The sequence below is a fragment of the Petaurus breviceps genome, unplaced genomic scaffold (genome assembly GCF_028583685.1).
Source record: "Petaurus breviceps papuanus isolate PSGF00001 unplaced genomic scaffold, PetGlider_PUasm1.0 91133, whole genome shotgun sequence".
Classification (NCBI taxonomy): Eukaryota; Metazoa; Chordata; class Mammalia; order Diprotodontia; family Petauridae; genus Petaurus; species Petaurus breviceps.
The window spans coordinates 27,516,245-27,539,176 of record NW_027187419.1 but is presented as its reverse complement, the minus strand read 5'-3'; the positions used below and the strand labels follow the sequence as shown (position 1 = coordinate 27,539,176).

At 37.7% G+C, this 22,932-nt stretch overlaps 1 long non-coding RNA gene and 1 pseudogene across 1 annotated transcript in view; both read left to right on the top strand.

Annotated features, from left to right (window-relative positions):
* Positions 1-22,932, top strand: part of LOC138155190 (uncharacterized) — an 89,674-nt gene that overhangs the window by 65,164 nt on the left and 1,578 nt on the right. The window contains exon 3 of the long non-coding RNA XR_011166770.1: positions 20,605-20,700. This is a non-coding gene — a long non-coding RNA (uncharacterized lncRNA). The remainder of the gene's footprint in view (positions 1-20,604; positions 20,701-22,932) is intronic.
* On the top strand, positions 993-9,150 carry LOC138154767 (WD repeat-containing protein 70-like; annotated as a pseudogene).

Here is a 22,932-nt window from a genome sequence, read left to right as displayed (position 1 = left end):
GCTTATGTACCACAGTGTGGTTATAACTCTTGTCTGTACACCCAGCCAACTCTGTGCGGGTTTGTTTCTGAACTGCCTTGTTTGGACAGTTTGTTCTCTGCAGAATTTTGACAAAACAGAATGTCTGAATGTCTGGAACCTTGTGAAAAATGAAAGGTAGCTGCATTTAGACAGGCTGAAACTCTATTTCATCCACTTCCTGCCTATGTGGTCTGGGTAAGTTGTTTACTTACTCTGAGCCTCAGTTTACTCATCTGTAAAATGAGGGATTTTGACTACATGATGTCTAGGCTTTCTTCAAACTCTTAAGTTCCATGATTCAGTGAATGGCTTGACTGATCAAGAAGATTGGTAGGGGTATTGAATTCTTTCCCCTCCCAATTGTAGTAGAAAAACACGCCCCAAACCTTTTGATCTGCTGTATATGTTATGTGTATGAATTTAAACTTCTGAATGGTTAGTTAGCTTAGTGGCTGAGTACAAATTGTGCTGATGAGATCGAGTCCAAGTGTTTTATATTCACATGGGTGAATTAGCTTTATTCTGTTTCTAATGCCATTGACAGCCACCAGAGTCCCAGGTTGCTTTTTTGTCCCAGTGATCTCAGTTGGTATGATCAGATATGCTCAGCTGTTCACTGAACCTGAAACATGGAATCAGCGAAAACCACTCCCAAGAGTGTAAATGTGTTTGGTGGGGCCATGATAACTCTGACTAAATGCATATAACCTCTAGGTAAATACAGAACTGAGTTAGTGAATTTTCCCATTACGTTTAGTAATGTTGCCATATTTTATTTCCTTTTAAATACCTTGGTGAATGTAGCCTAGTGTGGAAATGCCAGTGCAACCATCCAGCACCCTCATACAGCTGCTTTCTTCTCACCATTATGGTCCTGCTGTTTGTTGTATTGTTCACTGTGGTAACACACCAAGTAAATAATGACTGATATTCCTGACACCATTCGGTGGTTAATGAAGTGCTTTACGTAGATGGTCTCAGTGAATCCTCACAGCAAACCTGTAAAGTAGGTAGCACTGGCATTTTTAGTCTCATCTGACAGATAAGGGAACTGATTCAGTGAGAAGTAAGATTACTTGTTCAAGGGCACACAGCTGGTAAGAAGAAAAGCTAGTTTTGAATCAAGTTCTTTTGTTTCATAGATAAGGAAACTGAGACCCAGAGAGATAAAAGTCACTTGTTTAATGTTAGGTGCCTTAAAGCCGTAGATATTCTGTAATCTAATAAAATAATTTAATAATACAGGGGACAATTTATATTTGACAATCTCAGGTAAGGAGCTATGCTTTTAATCTTCCTTCTTAAGCTAACATTTTTGTTTCTTGAAAAAAATATGTTTTTTTGATTAAATTTTTTTAACAACTCAGGATCTTAATAAAAACCTCAAGATAATTTTAAACAGCAAATTTGGCCACATTATTCAGCTCTGAAAGAACATGGGACAAATATAAAAAACCTTTTAAAAGTATGCTTTAAAAAGAAAAGTGTTAAGATTTGAAGGCTGCCACTTTGAAAATGCAAAGAAACTCTAGGTTTACTTTTAGTATACTTTCTAGAGAAGTAGAGGCTCTCTGGAAATATTTTGAGCAATATTTCAAAGAAAATGGATTTAGAGTTGGAGTGGGCCTCAGAGGTCATCTATTCAACTTCCTCATTTTAGTGATGGAGAAATTGAGGCCAAGAAAGGTTAAGTAATTTGCCCAAAGTCTCACAGATAGTAAGTTGAAGGACTGGGATTTGAATTCAATTTAAAAAAATATTCCCAATGTAGCACTCTGTCCACTGAAACAAAGTGCTTTGTTGTTTTTTGGTATCAATCTTTATTCAGTTCATTTGGCAAGTATATATTAAATGCATACTATGTTCTTATGCAGGAATTGTGCTACATACTTGGGATACAAAAATGAAAGTATCAACCCTCAGAGAACTTATATTCTATTGCTTTCAAACAACACGTTTACAGACAAATAAATACAAAATACATGCAAAGTAAATACAAAATAATTTTAGGAAAAGGAGCATATCAGTGGCTATTAGAGTAGTTAGAGATAGCTTATGCTAAAAAGGACTTAATCTATTGCTTTATAGGCTAAGTAAGTTTTGGATAGGAAGAGGGGAAAGGATTAGTGTATTGGACATGGGGAAAGAACAGAGAAAGGTCCAGAAAAGCAAGGATTCTCAAAGTGTGTTGGCAGAAGAACATGTTTTTTCGTTACCTTTTTTTCTTTTTGGAGGGCAATTGGGGTTAGGTGACTTGCCCAAGGTCACACGGCTAGTTTTAGTCTGAGGTCAAATTTGAACTCAGGTCCTCCTGATTCCAGGTGCCACCTAGCCACCCCAGAATATGTTAAAGAGCATTCTCGTGGATTTGAGAATTGGGAGGATTAATTAGAGAAGATGAATTTAGATATCTTTTAAATTGTAAAAACAAAAATGCTGGAATAGATGTGTAAAATCAGATAAAAAAAAACAAACAAAAACTTTGCTTACATTCAGCTACAAAATCGACCCCTGTCAGTTGAGAGGATAGACTCATAGATGTAAAGGTGGAAGGGACCTTCAGGAATCATTTAAGTAGCACACTACGCTCACCGGCTTCTTTTTCTATTTGAGTGCTCCTGCTCTGTCTCCTTTGCTAGATCCTCCCCCAGATCACACCTTTTAACTGTACATATCACTCAGGATTCTTTCCTGGGATCTTTCCTTTTCTCTCGCTACCCTCCTTGGCGATTTCATTAGCTCCTATGGATTGAGTTACCATCTATATGCGAATGACACTCAAATCTACCTCTCCTGTCTGAAACTCTCTGCTGACCTACAGTCTTGCATCTCCAGCTGCCTTTCATACATCTCAAACTAGTTGTCCAATAGACTTAAACACAAATTCGAAACAGAGCTACTTATCTTTCCCATTAAACTCTCCCCCCCTCACCTTCCTTATTACTTGAGAGGGTAACATCATCCTCCCAGTTACTCAGTCTGGCAAACTAGGTATCACCCGCCATTCCTCACTATCTCTCATCTATTGGTAAGGCCTATTGATTTCACTTTTGTAACATCTCTCTAATATACTCCCTTGTGGTCTTCTGACACTGCCACCACTCTAGTGTAAGCCCTCATCACTTCATGTCTGGGCTATTGTAAAAGGCTACTGGTGGCTCTGCTTGCCTCATGTTTCTCCCCACTCCAATCCACCCTGCAGCCACCAAAGTGATTTTCCTAAAGCACAGGTCAGACTATATCACTCCCCCCCCCCCCCCCCCCATACTCAATGAATTCTCTGTCACTTTCAGCATCAAATGCAAAATGTTCTGTTTGGTATTCAGTGCCCATTATAATCTAACTCCCCCCCCCCCTTTCCAGTCTTCTTACACATTACTAGTCTCTGATCCATTGACAGGGGCCTCTTGGCTGATCCACTAACAAGATACTCCATTTCTCAGCTTCTGGTATTTTTTTCTGACTGTCTCCATGCCTAGAATGTTCTCCTTTCTCAGCTTTGCCTACCACCTTCCCTAATTTCCTTTAAGTTCCAACTAAATTCCCCTCTTTACTGGAAGCTACCCCTTCTTAATTCTAGTGCCTTCCTTCTGTCAATTTCTTCTTATTTATCCTGTATATCTCTTCTTCTGTATGTATTTGTTTACATTTTATTTCCCCCATTAGGCTACAAGTTCCTTGAGATCAGGGACTGTCTTTTGCCTATTTTTTTTGTATCCCCAGTACTTAATACAGTGCTTGGCACTTAGTGATTACTTAATGTTTATTGATTAATTAATCAAACCTTACTCTATACATAAGATAACTGAGTTAGTGGTAGAGCTGGGATAAGAGCCCATGTGCTCTGATTCCAGTGCTCTTTTCATGTATGTTTAATCTTCCAATAAAGTCACACTTGATTTCTTCCTGTTGGGATGGATTTGACCCTTAAGCCTCAGGGAAGCCCAGGTTCTGACAGATCTTACATAGTTGGAAAGGCTTTGACAAGGGGTTCAGCAAGGGACCTCATGCCTACTGTTTAAGGACCAGCCTAGAGAAGTGGGGAGGCTCTTTGCCAGAAAATTGGTTTCTTAATGATAAATATTTGAAAATATAGCAACTAATGAATGTCATATAGCATGTAGGAGATAGCTTACACTGGTGAAAAGCAGATCAAATAATATTCAAAACCTTACACTCACTAGACCATTGCATGGTGTTAAAACTTTTGGTAAGTATAATTTGATGATGTTTTCTTAAAATAATCCCTTTATGTATATCATAAATGCCAGATACACAGCTACTCACTGTTGTATCATTTAAAATAAAGTACCATGTATTTAAAGCTGAGAAAAAGCTTCAAGATCATGAAGTTCAATCCCCTAATTTTACATATGAGGACACCAAGGTCCACAGAAAAGAGGTATGGATTATACTGGGTGGCTATTGAGATGCCTTCCAACTCTAAAATTCTGTGATTCTGTTAAGTGACTGGCTCAAGGCCACACACAGTTGTAGAGCTGGAGTTTGATCTAGGTTCAGGGGTAGGGAACCTGTGTCTAGGTCCTTGGGTGTAACCTTTTGACTAAGTCCAAGTTTTACAGAACAAATCCTTTTATTAAGAGGATTTGTTCTGTGAAGTTTGAATTCAGGGAAAGGGCGTCACTTGAGGACTTAGAGGGCCAGATGTGACCTCAAGACTGAAGGTTCCCCTGCCAAGACTAGGTCTTCCCTGTTAAACTTTTGGATATTAAAATAGAAAGTAAATTAAAATTTATTTTCTTAATATATTAACTGCACAATTTCATGTAATGATGCTAATTAATATTTATATATCCCTTTGCATTTTCTAAAGTGCTTAGAGATGCCATTTTTGGGGATAAAAACTTTGTTCTCTTCTAAAATCTTTCTAAAGACACATATGGATATTGTTTTCATGAAATGAAGTACTTGATCAGTTCACCTTTACTGAACCTACCTGGAGAATGGGATTAAAAAAGGGAGAAAAGAATTCAATTTCTTTTCTATATATCTGAATTATAGCATGCCATAGGAAAATTATAAAATTTACCATGTAAATTCTCAATAATATTTTCTGCTATTAAGAGAAAAATGCTGACTAGTTAGTGACTATGTCTGTCTTTTAAATATTAATACTATCCTGTCATTAAAAACTGAAATGATATTAAATGACTGTTGTGTCTGGGGTAACCCTACTCCAGACTTTAGAGCTAAGTTAGAAAAATGATAACTGGGAGATAAGTTCTCCTGTAACATCAAGTAAGTGTTCTCACCTTTCATAGAAATCTCTTCCTTTAAAGCCCTTGCCTAAATAAGGCAGTAGAACCTGAACTAATGGGATACATTAGAATCACTATAATGGAACCATTTTTTTTTTTGCTGAGGACAGGAATAGATTTCCAACTCTGTAGAATTCTTTCCCTTATGATTTATAGGACAAACATATTTTCACATTTTATAATCTATGCACTAGTTTAGTAAGAGCTATCAATGTGTCATATTATGAAATTAATTTTTACATGGTATTTTCTTAAGAATCTCTAGAGTTATAATTAACAATGTTCATATTCAACAAAAGTCCAATAAAATGTGCCTGGATCACCTCAAATCAACTTTCAAAATGACATCAGTTGAAAGGTGGGGTGTGATTGTGGGGAGAGACTTTAAACACTTGAACAGAAGATCCCGCTGGGGGAGAGAACCCAAGACAAAACACTTTTTAGGTTATCTGAGTCTCACTTTATTCATCCTAATCCACAAGTCTCTTCCTTCTGCTAAGATGCTCCTTTTCAATGTCTTGAATTCATCTTTTTATTCTCTTCTTTGTTTTTCTATCAATGTTGTCTGTCTTAGACTTGAACTCTTGATACATAGAAAACACTTAATACGTGTTTTCTGGTAATAAGGTATTTGAAGATAATCTAGTCCAATCCAATATACATTTAAGTGTTTACTTGACTTGGAAGGTAGTTCTTGAGAGAGTGTCATAGGAAAATGGATTAGAGTGGAGGTGGGCTCTTTTGTTTGCATAGAGATTGGAAGAATAATTGGGTAACTTTTGATTTTAATTCATTATTATCACTAATTAGAATCTAAGTACTTTTTCTTTTCTTTTCTCCCCACCTTCCCCTTTATCCTTTATTGCTGTTAGTACTCTCGAAATTTCACTATCTAAGATTGATGTACTGATAATTCCTCCCTACTTACACTCTGAGAAGCCTTCCTTTCTTTTTCACCCTCACACACACAATGTACACTGTGGGCCTTGATATTCTATTGTGGCCCATGAAGTAAATGTAAGACATTTTGTAGACTAGACACTATATCAACCTCTAGTCCAAGTCTCACAGATAATCTTTTGTTTATGCCACTGTCAAAGGTGAAAGATTTCATTGTTAAGGCCATGAAATGAGAGGCGGTGTTATGTAGTTAAAGGAGTATTAGGTTTGGAGTGAGAAGATCTGGATTCAAGTTCAAGTTTTGCAATTTGCTACCTTTGTGACCTTTTGCTTTCTCTGGACCACGGCAAAATATAATCTGTAATATGGCAGGACTTGGCCATTACTGTGGTGCTGTGGCTGAAGTCACAGGTCTCTTCCTTTTCCCAGGCATACCCTTTTTGTCAGTGGACAGCTGTAGAAAGAACAAAACACTCCAAACCAGAGAGAAAAAGGAAAAACTGCAGAAACAGAGAGAATTAAGAGGACAACATGAAGATAATGAATGACCTTCAGTCTCAAGTTTGACCAAATGCCCTTTTACCGTGTTTCCCCGATAATAAGACACTGTCTTATTAATTTTTTGGACAGAAAAACACCAGAGGGCTTATTTTCAGGGGAGGGCTTATTTTAATGAACATTGACAGCAATTTTAATAAACAGGTAAATGTGAACAAAGAAATGTACCTTTATTCAATAAGCAAATCACTGGGGAAGAACAGGATGACGCGCTCACTGCTGCAGCTCTGATTGGATGCAACTCGGAGCGTGGGGTACGTTTCACCGGGGGGGGGAGGACGGTGCATACAGAGGGTACCGTAATGTAGCGTGTAGTGCACGGGATCACCTTCACTACAGTAGCAATCTCAATAGGGCTTATTTTCGGGGGAGGGCTTATTTTCGAGGAATCTTACACAGTAAGGGGAGGGCTTATTTTCGGGATAGGTCTTATTATCGGGGAAACACGGTATATCAGTTTCCAGTGACAGAGAGCAGTGGAAGTGAAAACAGTTTTGATGAAGAATTAATTCAGCCTTTGTCACCCCCAAACCACCCAAATACAATTTGAAGATACAAATGAACTTGTAGGTCCCCTGCTCCTACATGGATGCCAGGATAATCATGATGATTATGATGATGATGAAATATAAGATGAAATTAACCCTGTCAAAAAATTGTGATTTTTATAAATCATTCTGAAGCATGGCAGTAAAAGAGTTTCTGCTTTGTATCTGGACCCTTCAGGTGGTAACAGGAGTATTTGATTATAATGTTAAGTTTTGGGATTTTGCAGGGAAGGATGCTTCCCTTCAAGCTTTCCCATCTCTTGGTGATTTTTACCAAATTAAGTCAGTATTGTACAGCAGCACAAGTGATGGGATTATTGTGGTTTTCAGAAGCTCTCAGGCCAAAGTACTTGACAGAGATGGCTTTCTAGTGATAGAATGTGTGAAAGGAGAACAGAATATTATGGACATAGTCAACACTAAGGGTAATATGGCAATATTTAATACTGGTTGCTGGCATCCCAAAATAAAGAAAGAATTTTTGACTTGTCCAAATGATGGGACTGTGCAAACCTGGGATGTGGACAATGATAAAAAGCACAAAAGTGTATTTAAACCAAGAATAATTTAGAGGAAAAAGGAATTCCAGCCACTTGTACATACAGTAAAGATGTACCTCATTGTACCTGGCTATCAGGATGGAAGCATCCAGATCTGGGACAGAAATATGAGTGTTCATACCAAATTCCAGGCAGGCAGGCCAATGATTCTGGCACAGATACTTCCTGTGTGACATTTTCATCTGATAGCACTGTCCTTGCCTCTTGGGGAGAGGATGAAACTTTAAAAATGTGGGACATCCAACAGTTTAAGAAACTACTTTAATTTTGCTTCAAGTCTTCCTACCTTTTTCTTAATTGACTGCTGGTTTAGTCCAGATGATAAGCCTTCAGTGAATGGAACATCTGTTAACAAGAGAGGTGGAATATCCAGAGAAAGAACTACAGAGTCTAAATGCATATTGAAGCAAACTACTTGCTCTCTCTCTCTCTCTCTCTCTCTCTCTCTCTCTCTCTTTGTTTTGTTTCTTCTTTATCATTGTTCACTCCATTGGTTATAATCCTTCTTTACAACTTGACTAATGTTTAATGTAAAGGTATTTGTAAATCCTATATTTGATTGCATGCTGCATGGGGTGGGGAAGGGGAGGAGAGGGAAGGGGATAAAATTTGAAACTCAAGGGATTGTGAAACTGAATGTTATAAATGAAAAGTAAATAAATAAATTTTTAAAAAGAAGAGAGATGGAAGTGTGAGACTTTTTTTTGAGTGCCAGGATTTCCATAAAATGTATGAAATTGATGTTACCAACACAAAAGTAATATGCTGCCTGTGGCATCCCAAATTAAACCAGATTATATTTGAAATGGGAAATGGATTGGCTAAAATGTATTATAATTCCAACAAGAGTCAGAGAGGAGCAAAATCGTGTGTAGTTAAAAGCAAACAGAAGACTAGACAAGCTGACACTTTAAGCCAGGGCTACATCATAACTCTTCATACACTGCCTATGTTCTGTGAGTCATGCCAATGCAGTACAAGGAAACACTTGGAAAAGGATAGATTACATTCTCTGAAGTCTCACAAATCTGAATGCCTAGTAACAGACCCAGGGTCATGGAACTACAGTTAGAACCCATGGAGGAACCTTGTCATCATATATGGTGAAGAGCACTGCATGGGATAAAACTGATGACAACAATCCTTGGGAAGCCATTTTACAGCATGTGAAGGAAGCTGAGGATAACCCATATTGGGTTGCACCACCATATTCCAAGACTCAGTCAAAGTGTTTTTGCAGAAGTAGAATCTGATGATGAAGCAATGAAGAATGAACCAGAGTGAAAAAAAATGTGAAAATTTAAGAATTCATTTTGGGGGCAGAGAGGTGTAGAGTCATGGCCATTTTTTTTCTTAATTCTTTTCAAATAAATGATTATATTAATTCTTAACACTAGTAAAAAGTATTTTAAAGGGCTAAATATCTGCTCAAGTTTTTTTGTTGTATTCATTAAACTAGTTAATATAATTAAAGAAGGAGCAGATTCTTAACAAAATAAATGGAGGGGGTTGGACTAGATGACCTCTAAAGCCCCTTCCAACTTTAAATCTTTAACCCTTTTTTAGCTTTAGCAACAAATTCTAATCAGATGGAAAAATTCATAGAGGATAAATTTGACAGACTGGGAATTGAATTGGAAAAGGCCAATATATTGTAATTCAACTGAATTTCATGTAGTAGTATAGTTGATCCTCACTGTCTTTTCTCCATCTTTTCTTTACTTTTTAATGTTACTTGTGAATTAAGGAGAGAACATACTTGAATTTTTTCTCTATTTTGTTATAGAGTTGCTTGATAAACTTGAGATTATAAAATAATCATTTATTAATTTCTCCTACTTATATGAAAGTGTTGGTTGGTGTAATGGAAATGCAAATTTAAAGATCTTCCCTGCCCCAAGGCCCTTTGATAAGCTTAAGAGACTCTGAGAACCTTCCTTGATTTGAAAATATATTCTGCCTCCTAATAGGCTGAATGTGGTCACATGGAGCCTGTGGCAGGAGGCTTGGTTTTCAGGAATGCCCACACCTTGATGCTGTATGATTGGGCAGTGGGTCAAGAGGGTGGTTACATTCTCTGACCCAGGAGAAGGCTATATAATCCCTCATGTTAGGCTTTGCTTTGGGGCTCACTTTGAGAAGTGTTCTGTGATTTGATCAGATGAGACTCTGGGAAGCCATTGTTGAGAGCACCCCCCCTTCCCCCCCTCCCCCGGCTTTGAAAAACCCAGATGTTGATTTGGTATGGATGTAATGGTTGGACAGTTTGGAAACCTGTCTATTTGATCTGTTTCTCTGTCTTGATAATTCTGTCTGTTTACTTTGAATTCGGGGTGCTGACCTTTTCCCCCTGAACTAGGTAAACCATATATATTTGACTGATTAAAGTAAGCTTGTTAACCAATTTTCAGTTGCTTTCCTTTAGCAAAGCAGATCTAAGAACCTGTGTTGGCAGCCACCCTGGGGACCCTGGGGTGCTTGCTGCTACAGTTGGTTAAAAAAAATAGCAGTATTACTCATGCCCTTAGCCAAGGATATGAACCTTGAATGCTTTCTACAATGTGACTAGTGAAGTTCTGAGCACACAAAAGGGACTTAGTAAATGCCTGTTGCCAAATTAAGGAATGAATTGAATGTTGACATATCTAATATAAAATATCTGCATAACCTAGAAGAAGTAAAAGATTTGACTTAGCTAGCGTAAGTACAAGAGATAAAGGAGACAGTACCCAAACCTTAGAGCCACTCTCCGCCCTGCCATCTTACTAATATCTCTCTTACCTCATTTCAACAACCTCTGAATACATGAAACTTTTTGGCATTGTTGAGAGAAGAAGAATAAGACAGAAAGCAGATCAGCAGTAACATTTTAATTTGATATATTACCAGTATGTTATTGGTTTCAGAAATTAACTTAACTTATTCAACACCAAGACATATGGTTGATTTAGCTGTCATCTTTGATTTGGAGATCCCTTCCCCAATGACTCTGGATTCACAGAGATCAGATCCTGGGGTTCTGGATTATTTTTTTTTCTTTTTGACTCTTGTCCTAGTCTCAGGATTTAATGCTGGGAAAATCTGAATAAAGCTTCAGCACAATTTTCATTTAGGCTTCCTCAATTGTGAGTAACTAGGTCCCCAACTTCTTTATGAGCGCTTAATGTAAAATGTGGCTATCAAGTGTAGGCTTTTATTTCATATATGACAGAAAATGAAGAGGATACAAAAAACACACAGGAGCCTATGAATAAAGATAAAACCTAAAATACCCAGATAGCCCATTAGGATTCCCCTCTATCTCCAAGATAAAAACATTTGAGAAGTACAGAAAATGTCACATTCATCTTATATCTACATGGTCCAAGGAACTTGAAGGAGTAGAAGGAGAAGCAAGATAGAGATCTCTGTCCCTCCCCCAATACATGACTTCTAATCCTCCAGATTGACATTCTTCTTCTTTCTCCCAAGAGAATACTGCTGAGGAAACGTTTTCCCTGTAGAAGGCTGGTACCTGTACCCTCTGATGTGGGAACTCTAATTTGGTATTGAGATTGTCATTGAGATGAGGTCAGGAAGTAACACCCTAGAGGTAGAGAGTTAAGTTTTAGAAACTGTTTTCTTTTCTGTACTCAAGAAGGAAAGAAAAAAGCAGAAGGCAAGCAGGGACTAAAAATTTGTGTATCCTTTTCTAAGGTGCACCATGTGCTTATTTTGTAAAGTTCCTTTCCTCCTCACTGGAGGAAGAAAAATAAATCCTATTCTGAAATATGACCTAGAAGTTCAAGGAAGGGAAAACTTCCTTTGAAGCATCCTTGAGATATGGAGAATCAGAGCCTGGTGGGCCCAGTAGGAAAGTCATGGGAAGCTACCCAAAGGAGGTGGACCTTGAAGCTAGAGTTTCAGTATGGTGGAGGTAGAATTGATGGGGAACTAGTCTCAGATGTGGTTATTACCTGGGTTAAAGCCCAGCCTCTGATATCTGTTGATTGTGTGACCTAAGCTCTTCCAACATTGACAATTCTTATTTTTTCATCCTTTGCTGATGATGCATGTCGTAAATTGATTGAGACTTTTCTGTGACAGCTGATCTTCCATTTCTTGCTGCCCATGTCCCCTGAGGCAAGGTTGCTAGAGGCCATCAGGACTGACCTCTATCTGTGCCATCACAGGGCAACTTTTACCTCCTGCTGCCATCTTGATCTCCCAACCCTGATGCAAAGAGAAGCAACCTTCCATATGACCTCAGGCCCTCCATCTCTCCCATTATTCCTTGAAAGAAGAAAAAAAAAGAAAGTGAATGGAGAATAGGACTTCCATTTCTTGTCTGCAGTTTCAATATCCAACTCCTGGTATGCCTCTTTCTACCTAATCTCTAGCTTTCAGAGGGAAGAGGAGTAATGAAATGGGCCTCCACCCCCTTGTAATTTCAAGTAAAGTAGTAATTTTCTTGTTTTAGCTATTCAATGCCCTTGAGCCACACCTTTGATTGTATCAAGAGTCTTTGTTGGAAACAGTGTACATTGTGTTGCCCTTAATAGACCTAAGGAAATTTGAAGACCTTCCTGGCTCTTAATAGGCCTAATGTAATGGAACCTACATGGAGCCTACAATGGAAGGAGCTTCCCAAAAGAGCAGAACTGGAAGGGTGGAATAGGAAGGATGGAACAGGAAGGAGCAGAGAAGAGAAAAGTTCAAGCTGAGCTGGGAATGAGCAGAACTGAGAGAGAGAATGCTTGGGATTTTGACACTGTTGATCTGTGTTACTTTCTGGGGATTGAGAGAATGTGATTTCAGTGCCCTGTCTGTTGATCTGTGTTACTTTGTCAGACAGAAGCATTCTGTCTGTTGATCTGTATTACTTTGTCAGACAGATGCACTGTCTTTTGATCTGTGTTAACGTTACTTTGTCAGACAGAAGCACTCTGTTGATTTGTGTTTGATTTCTCAGACAGAAAGTGAATTGTAATAATAGTGCTGGCAATGTGTGTACATATTGTAGCTCTGTTAAGCCTTGTCTTCCTAGAAACAGAAACTTTGCAGGACTTGGAGTGGAACAATTCGTGTGAACTGAGATATGGAATAGGAGTAGAGAGCTGCCTACATGTGAATCCAGGCAAAAGTTGGGTGAATCCAGGCAAGAGTTGAGAGCAATCAGCTCATGGAGAAGGAGCCATGGGGTTTGGAAGTCAACCTTGAGTTAGGATGACAGAGTACTTTACTTGGATACTCTGTATTGACTGACGATATTGTAACTTACTTGACCTAGAGGTGGATGGTGTCTGCTACCCCTTAAGGATGATTGACTTAAGGATGACTGGAAGCCGCTTTCTAGTCAAGATGAAAGAGTGCTTTACTTGGATACTCTGTATTGACTGAAGAGATTGTAATTTACTGTGACCTAGGGGTGGATGGTGTTTGTATTTTCTGTTACCTCTTAAAGATGACTATAAGATATACTGAATGATCTGTGTTGTTTAAGACTATGTGGCCACTTTAGTAAAAAGTTGTTATGTATGTTATTGTGAATGTTATGTTTTAGTTTCTTAAATGTTATGCTTTAGTTTATTGCTGAATAAATAGGGAGTTCATTATACTATGTGATTAGAACCTTAAAGTTATTCACAGTAGCAGTCCTCAGGAGAGTTGCTCGTGATTGGCTTTACACCCCCACAACCTGATTTCTTATTACCATCCCCTTCACCTCTCCAAACCAAAGTTCTGAACAAATGTCATTCCCTCTTCCACTGTGCCCTTTGAAATGCTTGTTCCACATACAATAAGCTCCTTCATCTTAAATCTTTTCCTCTCTCACTTCTTTCATCTTACACCTGGCTCCTTTTTGATGATACGAATTCCATGTAACCCTCTCTAGTACTTGCTTAATTTTCACTCATTCCCTTCAGTTCACTGGTGGAGTAGAGGAATTGAAATAATCCTCACTTACCATTGCCACTTCTAGATTCTTTACTTACCTCCAATCACTAAGTAACATCTCCTCCTTTGAGACTCATACAATTCATATCTACCACCCAATCAAAATCCTGGTCAATGTTGTCAACAGACATCCAGATTATTCTTATTCCCTCCTCAATGAGTTTGGTAGCTACCTGGCTCATGATTTTTCTCTTTTCCTCATATGCTGCTCTCATACTTGAGGATTTCAGCATATATATTGACTGACCCTCAAAAATCCTAATAATGTAATTTTTCAACCTTTTTACTCACATGACCTATTTCCTCACTCCACCCCAGTCACAAAGATGGTGATGGCCTTGATCTTGTTGTTACTCATAGATGCACCACTTTCATTTTCAATAATTCTTAAATTTCCTTATCTGACCATAATCTTTTGGCTTTTCACCTCTCCTTCTGTCTTCCCTTACAAAACCCTGTTCTTTGTCCACACTGTGATCTCCAATCCCTCCAACCCTCAATTCTCTCCTAAGACTTCTTTCTCTGCAACTTGCCACTTTCCTCTTCCCCATTTTGACCCCATGGTAAACCAGTTCAACTTCACCCCGTCTTCTTTTCTACAGTCCCTGCCTAAGTTGTCATAGTGATGATTATATCCTGCCAAACCTCAGCCTTGGATTGCTTGCACCATCTTCTGCTTTCATGCCTCTACCTGTGCCCTCAATGAAGGTAGAGGAAATCAAAGAACCATTTTGTCCACTATACATTTATGGTAACTTCAGCCAGGTCCTCACTGCTGTTAGGAAATCCTACTGTTTCTCCCATATCAATTCACTATTCTGCTTTCCACAGCAGTTCTTCCAAGCCCTTGTCCTGTCCTACTACTCACTCAGCTGAGAATCTTGATGCATGCTTTTGAAAAAATGGAGGCCAATCATGAACTCCCTCTTCTCCCCTATTCCTTATCTAATATCACTCATGTGCCTTCTGCCACTATCTCCTCCTTTACCTTTGCCTTTATTCACATGATGAAGTGGAACAGCACAAGTGATCCTATCCCATCCCATCTTCTCCAAAAAATCACCTCCTCTGTCTTCCCTACTTTACTTATTTTCAATCTCTCTGATTACTGGATCATTTTCTTCTGCCTACAAAAATATCCATCTCTCTCCCATCATCATCATGAAAAAAAACCTCTCATGTTATCTGTCCATCCTTGATAACTATCCTCATATCTCTTCTGCATTTTGTTTCTAAACTCCTTGAAAAGGTCATCTACAATAGGTACCTCCATTTTTCTCCTCTTACTCTCTTCTTAAATCCTTATAATATGGTTTCCAACCTTATAATTCCACTGAAACTTCTATTTCCAAAGTTACTAATTATGTCTTAATTGACAAGTCCAAAGGCCTTTTCCAAATCCACATTCTTTTCCACCTTTCTGTAGCCTTTGACACTTGATCGCCCCCTCCTTCTTGATACTGTCTTCTCTAGGCTTTCTGAACACTGCTTTTTTCCTGGCTCTCTTCCTACCTATGAGACTATTCCTTCTCAGTCTCTTTTGCTATATTTTATTCCAGATCATGCCCTCTATACTTCATTCAGTCAGTTATCAGGAGCCATGCCAAGTCTTCAAAACCCCATCAAAGATTGTCTAAGGATACTCTTGACCAACCTCACATTATATACAAAGAACAGTTTATTCAGATGAAAAACAAACACAAGTTGATAGACAAAGCAATTGGCATTTCGGGCATTATATAGATAGAGCAGAAAGGCTAAGATCTCTCAGTTGTCTTAATAACATCTTTGAGTCTCCTTACTTTCATCTCTAGGAGCCATGGTACAAGTTACAGAGTACAAGTTAAAGAAAGTCAATGAAGGAGATAGGGGTATAGCTTTCTTTTAGAGTAAAGTTTTTCCTTCTATCACAAAAATATATAGATTCACAGACCTCAGACCTCCTCTTCTCCACACCTAATCCCAAAAAGAATCCTCATTACCTAATAACTGACAAGCAGTCATTCAAATTAGTTCTCTTTTCCTACTTGGAGGCTTAGAGTAGTCCTTATCTCCTAATTTAAATGTAGTCAGGGAGGGAAAAGAGAGAGAGAAAACTCATTTTGACTTGTTTTTGTCTTTGAAATGCATACTCATTTCTGGTCTAGCAGACAATCAAAATTCTTTTTCTTCCCTACCTATTCAGGGATGAGAAATAGTTATAGAATACTAATGCTCTGAACTGCAGAGGAAGGGCAATCCAATCCATGTTAAAGGGCAGGACTTGAACACTAGTCTTCCTGACTCTGAGGACAGCTGTCTATCCACTGCACCTTGCCTGTCTATAAAATATCTCAGGATGACTTAATGATTGGTTAACAAAAGAAGAGGCTTTCTTTGAAGATTAGGAAACCCCATTATACTACATCTTTCTTTCTCCTTCCCTCCATTTTTTTGGGTATACATTCATGTGTGTACATGTTCTCTCATCCCTAAGAAAATGCAGGCCTCTTGAGGTTTGGGACTATTCCACTTTTGTCTTTTTATCTTTAGTGTCTGGCAAATAATAAGTATTTAACAAAACACTTGTTGATTGGTCGAGTCATTGATTTCCGCTTAGGGTATCAGGAAGCAGAGATGGGGTACTCAAAAGGACTGTTATGTCAGATCCTTTTCTTTATTCTCTTCCTGATTTTCTTCTCCTCTCAGTCAGAGTAAAGCTGGCTCCTCTCCAAGTTAAAATATCTATGACTTCATTTGCATTTTTCCAGATTATGATCCATCAGGGAAAAAAATCCTTAAACTATATGGGACTCTCTGTGTGTTTGCATTCAGAACAAGTTAAAATATGAGTAAATGTAATTTATGTTTAGACATTTCATTTATGGTGTGTTTTGGATACATTTTTTGACTTATAAATAGTCACCACAATTTGCAGAGCAGTAGAAAGAGATGGGGATAGAATGTAACAGATGGTAAATTAAGCTCTAAAATAAAGTAGATGAATGTTAATGTTAGGCATTGTTTTTATTAGGGCGTTTGAGTTTTCTCACCAACTAAATCTCTGTCAGTGTTAAACTCAATGGCTGTGAGGGGTGTTTTAGAAAATGCTCATTTGAAAATGTTTTAATTAAATTTGCTTTTCAACAAATTGGCCAAAGCCACCTATATATGTGCAGGAGAGTTATAAGATCAGAACCTGTCATTGTACTAGATACAGATGTCAGTGCTTCTTACCTTTGGTACACCATTTCCAGGGAGCCTGCATACTGTCTTTGTGAGAGCTAGAACATTCCTGCCATGATTTGAATTACTGGGGCATATTCTAAAGAGAGTGTTGAATTCCTAAAAGGACTTTGTGGTTACTCTTAGTTGCTGCCACTGGGTACATAGTAGACACTCTTTTGGGTGGTAGTGCAGGAAGAACAATTGGGCATCAGTGTATGGGATATGAGAAATCATTGAGATTACCCTGCTCCACATTTCAGAACAGCTTCTAAACAATATGTGAATGCCGATATATCATGGAGCAGAAACCAAGTGTATCTTTTTATATGATGAGGACCACAGTTCAAATCTTGATTCTACCATTTGGCCAAAATCATTACTTGGTGATCTTGACCAAGTGATTTAGCATCTCCAGGCCACAGTTTCTTGATCTGTAATGTAAGGAGATAGGCCTTGATAGTCCCTTGCAGTTCTAGATATCTGATCTAGATTTATGATAATTTGTGGTCATCTAGAAAATGGAACCCCAGTACATATCATCTACTAGAAGATCTAGGAATAGAGGGAAATAGAATTTTGAGTAGTTTCCAAAACTCCAAAGCAGAGACTAGAGGATTTGAACAGATATTTAGATACTCCAATTGAACACTATGATATCAACACTGAATGGCATATCCCTAAGAAAGAGGATTTGTTTTACGATTAAGGAAGTTTGTTCAAAAAAAGTCAAATGACTCATCCAAAGTGACACAGATATCACATGGCAAAGCTGAGATTTGGAGTTGGTTTCTTTGACTCCTAACTCAGGTCTCCTCAGTCCTATGTACATCTCTGTGCTCACTTTCAACAGCAAATAAAGGAATAGTTGTAGAGAATAAATACAAAACAAAAGTGAATCTTTAAATAGGAAATGTTTATTATTCTCTTTCTTAGCTTAATAGTGATAAAATGCTGGTTATAACCATTTATTGGCTTAATCTTATCTAGCTTTTTCTTACCATTGTATTTTCTCTTCCCCACTTGTTTGTATACCATGGTTTTATTTTTTGACACTATTTTGCCACTTATTGTAGCCACAATATCTGGTTAGTTCTTTAAAATTGCCTGGATCTGGTCCTGTTTTTATTACATCTCAGAGCAAACAACTTCTATTTTGCTCCCATCTTCTAGAGCAACTCTACCTAGAATCTGAATTAATATCACATTAAAGCCAAAAGGGATCAGCTCTAAGTTACATGCAGTTACTGAGGAAAGAACCCAGGTCTCCTGACTCTAAGTTCATTATATGTCTATATTGCTATTTTATATCCCCTCTCTTAGTTCTTTTTGTATTTTCTAGAAGAGGCACACAGCATCACCATGTCTACCTTAATGATTCCTAATTAACTTCTTCAGGTTTTTTTCTAACTGACTCAATATCTTAGGTCTTTGATGGAAGCAGACTATTTCCAGCCATAACCAATATACTATTTGGCAAAGTTATATACCATTTGACACACTAATTATTCTTACAACTCCTTCTTTCTCTGCTTCCAATTTTTCTTATAGGAACAGGAATGAAAACACAATCTCTTTGTAGAGTACTTATGACTGTAGGGTTCTTGGGGAGGAAAGATAGGAAACCCAGGATAGGTAAATTGGACCCTCACTTGGGAAGTGGCTCTCTTGAGGTATTGTGGTATGGTGGAAGACACTCTGGCTCTGTAGTTAGAGAGTCTAAGTTAAAATCATACTTCTGATGATTATTGTGTGACTTTGGACAAATTACTCAACCTCCCTTAACCATAGCTTCTTCAACTCTAAAATGGAGGGTTGGTGAGTTTGCTTTGGATGGCTTCGGCCATCTGTTCTAGCTCTAAATTTACATTCCTATGAGTAGTGCTTTCTCTTCAGTATTAGAGAAGGTTCTTCTAGGTTCCAGTGTGTAGACAGCTCTGTTTAGTTGATCTAGGTTATTCTTAGTCAATTGATCTTTACTCAATACCAATCTCCATGGAGTAAGAATGAATTCTGAATAATAGTAGTTTATCAAACTTCTAAAACAGAGAATTAACATAATTATAGAAGTTCAGTTTAGACACAAACATAAGAGAACCTTATCCATGCTCTATTGATTTCCAGTTGTACACAGTATGAAGACCATTTCTCATCAAAGACTGTTTCAATGGGATAGTAAAAGGATCTTTCTTTTTTATCATGGACTCTGTCATTGTATTTAACTACTTTGTATTTATTCTCTTTAACTTTATTCTGGATATAAACTTAACTGGGCACTTGTTTGCCCCATTAGAATATAAGCTGTTAGGTGGCACAATGAACAGAGCACTGACTCTGGTCAGGAGGACGTGAGTTTAAATCTGGCCTCAGACACTTGACATTTACTAGCTGTGTGACCTTGGGCAAGTCACTTAACCCCAATTGCCCTGCCTTCTCTCCTCCAAAAAAAGAAGAATGTAAGCTGTTCTGAGGAATATTGTTTCATTTATTTTGTTTTTATCCCTATCCCTAGCACATAATATAGCACCTGTTGCATGTAAGCCCTTCACAAGTGCTTTTAATTGATTGATTTACAATTTGTAGAGCAAGAAGAAAACAGAAGAGGTATTACTTATTTTATAGATGAGGAAACTCAAGATCAGAGAGGTGCCTTCTCTCTCCCCCACCCCCTTAGAATGTGAGTTCCTTGAGGGAACTTGAGGGAATTGACTGTCTTTTGACTCTTTTTGTATCTCCAGTGCTTAGCACAGTGCCTGACACACAGTAAATGCTTAACGAATATCTATGGATTGTTTAGTAATAATAGCTAACATAAAGAGCTTTAAGATTTACCAAGTCCTTTACATATATTATCCCATTTCATCTTCATAACAATCCTGAAAAGTTAGTGTTATTATAATCCTATTTTACAATTGATTCAAGTCTAATCTAAGTCATTAGGGGAAGTGAGGCAACTGGTGGTACCATGGACAGAGCATTGGGCCTACAATCAGGAAAACCTGAATTCAAATTAAGTCTTAGAAACTTACTAGTTGTGTGATCTTACTTATCTTCTGTTTGCCTCAGTTTCCTCAACTGTAAAATAGGGGTAATACTAGCACTTACCTTATAGGGTTGTGGTGCGGACCAACTGTGATAATATTTAAAAAAAAAACCACCAAAAAACAAACTGCTTAGCATATCATCTGGAATAGGTGCTAAATGCTTATTCCTCATCCCACCCATCCTCAACTACATAATCTTGAGTAAAGCACTCAAACTTCCTGAACCTGAGTTTACTTATCTGTTAAATGAATGATCATACTAAATATTTGTTATACTTGAGGCAGCTAGCAAGGTGTACAGTGGATAGAGCACTGGAGCTAGAAGACCTGAAATCGAATGTGACTTCAGACATTTACTAGCTGTATGACCCTGGGCAAGTCACTTAATCTCTATCTTGTCTCAGTTTCCTCAACTACAAAATGAGGATAATGATAGCACCCATCTCCCATGGTTGTTGGGGGGATCAAATGACATCAGATTTGTAATTGCTTAGCACAGTGTCCAACACATAGTAGGAGCTTAATAAATGTTTGTTTCCTTCTTTCTTGTAAGGTCTCTTCCAACTTTTTTTCTACGATCAAGTTAAGTCAGCAAGCATCTATGAAGCGCCTACAAGTGCCAGATATTGGGCAAAGTGCTGGATCCTAGGTAGGTGCTCAATAAATATTGGTTGGTTTCATCTGATTGAGTTTAGACACAACTATGTAGGGCAACACAAGTACAAAGGGGGTTTTTAATTCTGCAGATAAATGTTTAGCCCAGTTTTGCAGTGGTTACTAATTTCACTTAAGAAATTAATCCAATAGTAGAAAAAGCCTCATTATACTATTTAATCCCTTCTTTTAGTGAATTCTTTGAAAGAAATCAATCTCATTTATATAATTTAAAATGCCCTTTTGTAGGCAACAAATGCGGCTATGCTTCAGAGTAAACCAATTTTATTTGTTTAATACAATTGCAGGCCAAATATTATGAATGAGATTTCTGAATTATGGTGCTAGAGTTTAATGAGATGTAATTATGGGTCCTGGGATATTTGTATGAGAATGAAAAGCTTACTGTACACTATTAAAGTGTTTTATGTATGGCTATGAGAGACACAGCCCATTATGGAGTTTGAATAAGCATAATAGTCCAAGAAGAAATAATTGAAAATAATCCTTAGGTGTCACAATGCACCCATCCATCATGTGACTCTGTCAGCTGTTATTTCATATCTTTGCTAGTTATAGATATGCATCCTTAGTGGCTCATAAGTTATGTCACCCATAAGACATCTAACATTGTTGAAGATAAAACCTTTGTTTCAGGATATTGAAAGGTAAATTGCCTGGACACATTAGCATTAAATCCCTATGATATTATCAATGTGACCTGAGATTGGTACTAATTAAAAGGATAAAGTTGAAGGCAAAAATGAAAAATTACAATCCTTTGGATCTTTTTTTTTGTAGGCCATTTTTAAGGAGCATAATGTTTCCTTAGAATATGTGTTTGTATTACCCCCACATGCTTCAGGTAATAGAAGATGGAGAAATGGGCATAATTCTACACATAAGGAGTCCACATGTTTCTTCAGGGTAACTGCTGCACTGCATGTCTATCCAGTGCTTTGAAGGTAGAATGCTTGGGTGTCCCTTTAGAATATTATGACATGTTCCACAGGGTAGGTTTATCATAGTGAAAATTCTAGAATCTCTGGGTACCTGAAGAATTTAGGTGGAGGCATATTGGTTTGAATGATACTAAATAATGCTACTAAATTTTGTTTATAGTCTTTTAATCTGCTAAGAGGTCATTTTCTTTTTTTTTTGTTGTTGTTGTTCCCTTTTCTTGTGGGCATCATTACTTTATTTTATTATTATCTCTTGAAAAGAAGTAGGTTTATTTCCAACGTACTCTCACTTTATTCACAAAGAAACCCTTACTTCTATAAGAGCTCTAAATTTGAACTCTTCAAAGACATCAATCATACCTTAATTGTCAAATCCTTTGGTCATTTCTCAATTCTCAACTTTCTGGACTTAAAAGCAGCACCTTTTGCTGTTGAACACCTTTGGCTTCTGAATATTCTCCACTGAGTTTTCATGATACTGTTCATTCTTAGTTCTCTTGCTACCTATCTGACTTTTACAATCACCTTTGCTGAATGTATTCTCCATATTGCATCCATTAACTGTGGCTGTACGCAAGCCTCTACCCTCATCTTTCTTCTCTCTCTCTCTTCATCAGCTCACAAGGATTTAATGATCACTTCCATGCTGTGACCCTAGATCTAATATATAGTCCTAGTCTCTCCCTTGAGCTCCAGTTTCACAGTACCAAATGTCTATTGTTATTGTTGTTCATTTTAGTCCTCTCTGACTCTTCATGACCCCATTTGGTGTTTTCTTGGCAAAGATACTGGAGTGGTTTGCCATTTCCTTCTTCAGCTCATTTTATAGATGAGGAAATTGAGGCAAACAGGGTTGAGTGACTTGCCCAGGGTTACATAGCTAGTAAGTTTGAACTTAGGTTTTCCTGACTCCTGTTCATGTCTATTAGACAGTTTATAATAATGTTAAAACCCATTGAAAAACATTTCTAGAGAAATGCCTCCAAAAGCTAGCAAGATGGGACAGGGCATCCAGTGGAAACTAAAAGTTGGTGGAGTTGTTCTTTCAAAGAATGTTTTGATTAGAAATGTTACACCTTATCACCTTGCCACTCCTGGAAGCTTCAATGATTAGACCTGAACCCCCTCCCACACTCTGATTTTTATTTCTGTATTTCTCTTTTTTTCTTAATAAAAGATAATTTCATTCTGGTTAGTATCTCCAGTCTTTATTAAGTCCTCTCTCTCTCTCTCTCTCTCTCTCTCTCTCTCTCTCTCTCTCTCTC